Raw genomic sequence first — 5,971 nt, 5'->3', positions numbered from 1 at the left:
CCACGAGGCTCCCCTTCCAGCAGTAGCCAGCCTCACACCCTGCATACTCAGAACGCAGTTCCAGGGCACAGTTGAGCAATAGACTCGAGCTCTGGGCTACAAATATCCTGGGACCTCGAACTTGTGCAGGACATTGAGACAACCTAGCCTCGATCAAGCCAGGGCTGTGGTAAGTCCTTCAAGTATGAAATGCCGACAAGGGAGAATTGGTGAGCAAGCCACAGGTGTGTGTTACTTGGTACTGCCCTGTGTCTGTGAACTTTAAATAACTATGAAAACCATCAGTTGTTCAGCAAAGATTTATCAAAAGTCTATTTCATGCTGGGTGTTAAATGAAGCTTCTTATTCTGGGAAGCAGTCTCCTGGGCTGCAGGCAATCTGTCCTGGCAACCTATGAAGGACACTTTGGAAGGGCCCAGTCGACCCTGCGAATGGTAGCTGCTGCCAGAGGTTGAGAGCACTTGATTAGAACATACGTTTCCTTTCCCTGGATCATAAATGCGTGCTCATGTGCACACACAGACACACACACACACACACACACACATACGACACACACGCACACATACACAGACACACACACACACACACACACACACACACACTCAATGCCCGGTCTGAAAATGAAGTCTGCTGAAGGACACAGAAACTCGATAGCCAAGGCATTTTTGTGGAGGTGTTACCAGGACTGTGAATGATATTTGGAAGAAAGCAGAATGGCCTGGTTTTTCACTCCTCTTGGTTTCCCCATTGAGGAGATGCACGCACTCTGCCTGTACTCATCAGTAGAGTTAGTGCACATACTGTTCCCTTCTGGATCCACAAGACTGGACTCGCATCTAGTTTTTCATTTTCTTAGTGCCCTGCGCAGTGCTGAACACTGAATCAGGAGCTGGTTCCTGGCCTGTGTCTAGCTGTCCCCAGAGCCTCAGACAGCATAGGTGGGGCTTCTCAGGGGTAGCTGCGTGTCAAGGGTGATGCTGGGATTAAGGGTGTGCTGAGCCAAATGACTCCGCTCATTGGTCTGGGTGGGGAGAAGGGGAAGGGCCACCTGGTGTCAGACTGGATCGAGGGAGTATGGAGAGAGCGCGGCCACCTTGCAGGTCAGCTGCTGCTGCTGCTTCACTGCTCCGCCGCCTTGCTGCCTTCTGCCCCGTGCGCTGTTTCTCCACTGTGACACCATCCTGCCCTGGAGTCAGCTGGTCACACACTAAAACTTCTACAAACCGAGCTGAAACAGATCTCGTCTCCTTTCACTCTGGGTGTTAGATATTTGGTCCCAGCAACAAGCAAAGCCACTGAGATGAGGTACTTGGTGGTTATAACACACTAGAAAATTATATACAAATATTGAATTGTAATAAACCTACTTTCTGTGTCAGTCAACTCACGATGACCAGCAGCACACTGAACTTCTGTGGCTTCTATCCACAGCCTCTGTTCCTCAGACTGTGCAAACTGGCGAGGCCCCTGACTGGGTGGGCTTGCCCGGGATGCTTTTCTCTAAATATTTATTGTAGAATCTAACCTGTAGCTGCAGCTGAAAGCTACAGAAAGCCAGGGGAGGCTCTTATGGCAGCACTTCTGCAAGCATAATAATCTTCGCATACATCACATCTGTTCTCTCCCCACCGAGTCACATAGCTAAGCTCAAGGTCACGGGTATAGAAGTAAATTCTGCTCAGCTGTGCTGGAGAAGTCAGGAAAAGCCGAGCCCGAGATCGACGCAGCAGGGAAGTGCCTCCTTCCGTGATGCCACTGGGGGCTGGGGTGCAAATGCTTGCACAACAGCGAGGCTTGCTCCCTGCCTCCCGGAGGACCCCACAGCTGTGCCCTGAGGAGCTAAACGCTGTGGGGTCAGGTGCACACTAAATCTTTAAAACCAATAAAACAGTCACTAAAGGAAGGCCTGTGGCTGCACAACTTTCCTGCCTCTGAGGAACAATCCTGTGTTTGAGGAGCAAGCAACCCACACAGCAGATCAGAGTCCAAGCACTTACTTCACTGACTTGGATCGAACACCTTACTCTGTCTTTCTCTGGAGTCCATTGTCTTGCCTCTAAAGCATGCTACCTGGTCATGAGAGCATGCATTCTGTCCCAGCACGTCGCACACCCAGAGGTGGGTGCTTCTATAAATCATTGACCAAGCTATTGGTTTACTGAGTATTTTTTTAATCATTAACTTACCCAGAGAGTGAGTTTTTAAACAGTCTTTTCGGCATTTAATTTATGTATACAATATTACCTCTCCCTGAATTTGTCCATATTGACTGTGTAATTCAATAGATTTCAGCAAATTTCATATCAGCCGGCTTTAGTAAAAGCACACAGCCATCGCTATCCCTTTTAACACTTTTCCAGCACCCTACGAAGCTACGCTCTCCACCACAGCCAAACCTTGGAACCTTAGCCCTCGGTGTCATTTGGTTCCGGGAGCGTGGCAAGCATAGTAACAAATTATGTAGGCTGCAAAGGGTAGCAAGTCACAGGGCCGACACGTTCCACCATTCACATCGAGCACCAAGCCCCAAGTGCCCAGACGAAGCTTGCATCGCAGCGTGCCAGGCTTCCAAGCAGCCAAGCACAAAGTAGGCTAAATGGAAGCACCAGGCAGGGCTCACTGCTTTGGAAAATGGGCTTTGTTAGCTAGTGTGTTTCAAGGGTCACTGATGTCGCACATATACTGTAAGTTGTTCCTTCTTATTGCTCTATAGTGTTCATATATATATATATATATATATATATATATATATGTTTTCTCTGGATCAACATTTTCATCTTTAATCTCATTTTCCCAATATTGTCATAGCCACTATAGCAAATTACATTTGCTGCAAATAAATCTGGTAGCTGCAAATTACATAACACAGAGATGCAATCGCAGCACACACATGTAGGGAGGCTGTCCCCACATGAATACATCGGGAAGAGAAAGGCGTGTGGAAGCACCTCAACCCTGAATTGATCACGGCAGCACGACGTCAGTGCAGGCTGCCTCTGGCCTCTCCCGTCACAAGAGGTGCTCAAGGCGGTAACCGCTCGCTCCCTGACAGACAGCAATATAGCAAGTTCCTGAATCGTGGGTGGATACATTTTTAATGGACTCGGTATATGTGTAGACATACATTTTAAAAATTTTAGACATTTTAGATTTACCAAAAACATACACAAATAGTAGTTTCTGTATACCTCACCCTTCGAGAGGTTTTAGTAACATCAGTCATAATTAACACCTTATGGTATTGTTCAATTAAACAATTTACATTCTTATATTAAGGCACGGTTGCCCAAAGTCAGTGCTTTACCCAGATTGCTCGTCTCCTTCTACCGTCTGTTTCCTGGTCCCAGACCTGGGCCACTGGGCCACGACGCGTTTCCACCTCAGATCTCCTTTTCTCCCCTCCCCCAGGCATCTTCTCAGTTCCCCGGCTCTCCATCACATGCAGAGGGGAGTCCCGGCCGACACCTGCATTGGGTGGGGCCTTCCCCATGAGCCCAGGCCCTGGCTTTGCAGGAGGAGGACAGAGGCCACACACTGTCTCATCCCACCTGGCCCGGGAGACTCCGCCCTGGCGCCCGGCTCACAGCTGTTGACTCAGTTGGCTGAGGTGGCCTCTGCTGGGGTCCATGCTGCAAAGCGCCTCTCCTCCTCCCCATCTCCACGTGAAGCCCTTTGAGAGAAGTCACTGTGCCACAGCCCACGTCTAAGGGTGGACAGTTAAGCTGCACATTGATGACAGACACAGCTGTAATCAGTGCCACACAAATCATTTTAGCCTCCTCCTCCTTTGCTTATCGATAAACTCCCTCTCCGAGGGTTAGAGACCTGGCCCCCACCACCTGGCCCCAACTTAATTGTTGCTCAGCTCCTGAAGACATACCTAGGGCAGCCAGAGTCGAGCTGTCCCCCATGGAAAATAACATCAGCAGCCAGAGACGGGGTTCGCAGATTCCCTGTCGTTAGATTCGAAGCCGCCACTCCTTTTCAGAGCTCCTCGGGTCAGCATCGCTCCCCATGTTCTCAGTGTGTGAGACCCCAGGCCTGGGCTTCCTACTTACAGAAGTACGAGATAACAACCAATGCTCATTGCTTTAAACTCCTGGATTTGTGGCAACGGGTCTGCAGTGACAGAAAGCAAACACGCAGACCTGTCATGATGTAACCATGCCTGGATGACGGGAGCCGTCTTTGCAGGTCACAGGAGACGCCACTCAGTCAGCAATTCTGGGACAGGAGGTCACAGGTATAGAAACAAGGATTGGATCTCTACATCAAAATATGACAAGGCTGTAGAAACCTTCCAGGGCTCATAAGACTTCAGAAGCTCCTGAGCCTATGGTAAGGAGAAACAATCAAAAATGTAGAGTCCACGCTGGGTGTGGTGGTGCACACCTGTAATCCCAGGACTCCAGAGACTAAGGCAGGAGGATCACTGTGAGTTTCAGGCTAGCCTGGGTGAGACCCTGTCTCAACAACCACAACAAAAGGTAAAATACAAATGCTACAGTCTCAGTACTCAGGAGGCTGAGGCAGGAGTGTCATGAGAAGCCTGGGCTACATAATGACACCTTCCTGCTTCAAAAAAAGAAAGAGAAAGGAAGGAAGGAAGAAAATGAGGGGGGAAGGGAGGGAGAAAGATTTTTAAAAAGGAAGGAAGAGAAAAAGGAGGAAGGGAAGCAGGAACGGTGGAAGGAAAGAAGCAAGGGGGAAAACAAAATGCCCATCAGTTGAGGAACAGAAGAAAAAGATGTGATATTTCTATAGGATGGAATATTACTCAGATATAAAGAAAGACAAACCTGAAGGCTTCACAGGTAAGTGGGTGCAACTAGGGATTGTGCTCATAAGTGAAACAGACCAGACGCAGGAGCAGAAGAGTCACATGGTCTCCCTAGTGCAGGGACCAGAAAAACAAATAAAACCTGAAAAGTGTAGTAGACATAGTAAAATGGAAAGAAACCGAATTTAAGGATTATACAACGCAGATGAGAGGAAGGAGAAAAGATAGGAAAAAGGAATGAGGGAAAACCATGCAAGTATATATACAGGATGGCTGAGATGACTGTACTCATAATTTCTATCAGCTTTTTGAATGTAGCAGCTAATATTTAGAATTTTCACCTTGACTAACTCTGTATACTGATATCTGTGAGCTGAGCAATGACATCGAGGACAGCAGTGTGTATACAAAACCCATGGTTGATTGCCTCTCATCTTGGCCTGCTAAATGTGTACCATTTCTAATGTCTTATCAATTACTATATTCTCTTTAAAATAAATTTTTAAAAAGACAAGGAAGAAAATTAAGATTTCTTGAAAGCAAGCATTAATATTCAATTATTTCCCCAATCTTGCATAACTCTATCTGTTAATCTTAGCATCAGATTTGATGATAAAAATAGGTGATACAAGAACCACTGTTAATTAGCTATTCCTGTTTTGAAAATCTGTAACATATGTATTGTTGTAAGAAGAAAATGGAAAGCAAAGAAGGGGAGCCTGAAGCAGGGCTCTGCGGTGTTGGAAGTGCACAGCCCACCTGCAGAGCAGGCGCGTCGGTGCTGGGCGCCCCTGAGAGGCAGCGCAGTAGGAAGGCGGAGGAGACAGGCAGAAAGGAGACCAGGAAAACCGTAATTTTAAAGTTTTATTTTTAAAGAAACTACAGCTTTAAGACAAAATAAAAGTTACCCAAGACTTTCGTTCTCTTCCTGGAGACTCACTTGGAAAATTCCTAAGTTTTAAAGGTACAGTAAGCTCATGAATTGGACCTGTGCTTTTCATCTACCACTTGAGCTGGCGCTGTTCTTCCAGTACTAGGGCTTCAAATTCTGCCCAATAAACAGTACTGCTCATTGAGTTCCACGTCTCTGAGCTTCACACACACGCAGATGTTGGCCCCTCCCCTGGTCTACCGCAGGTAACCTGACACAAGAATGCACAGCCAGGAGCCTTGCAGAGACCCAGCGTC

The 5,971-nt window shown here is 47.4% G+C and overlaps 1 long non-coding RNA gene across 1 annotated transcript in view; it reads right to left on the bottom strand.

Annotated features, from left to right (window-relative positions):
* Positions 1–2,093, bottom strand: part of LOC111817423 — an 82,628-nt gene extending 80,535 nt beyond the window's left edge. The window contains exon 1 of the long non-coding RNA XR_002821629.1: positions 2,001–2,093. This is a non-coding gene — a long non-coding RNA (uncharacterized LOC111817423). The remainder of the gene's footprint in view (positions 1–2,000) is intronic.
* Between the last annotated feature and the right edge of the window lie 3,878 nt (positions 2,094–5,971).

Source organism: Octodon degus, unplaced genomic scaffold (assembly GCF_000260255.1).
Source record: "Octodon degus isolate 3935 unplaced genomic scaffold, OctDeg1.0 scaffold00057, whole genome shotgun sequence".
NCBI classification, from domain to species: domain Eukaryota; kingdom Metazoa; phylum Chordata; class Mammalia; order Rodentia; family Octodontidae; genus Octodon; species Octodon degus.
The sequence above is the reverse complement of the archived record's forward strand: the minus strand, read 5'-3'. Positions and strand labels throughout refer to the sequence as shown.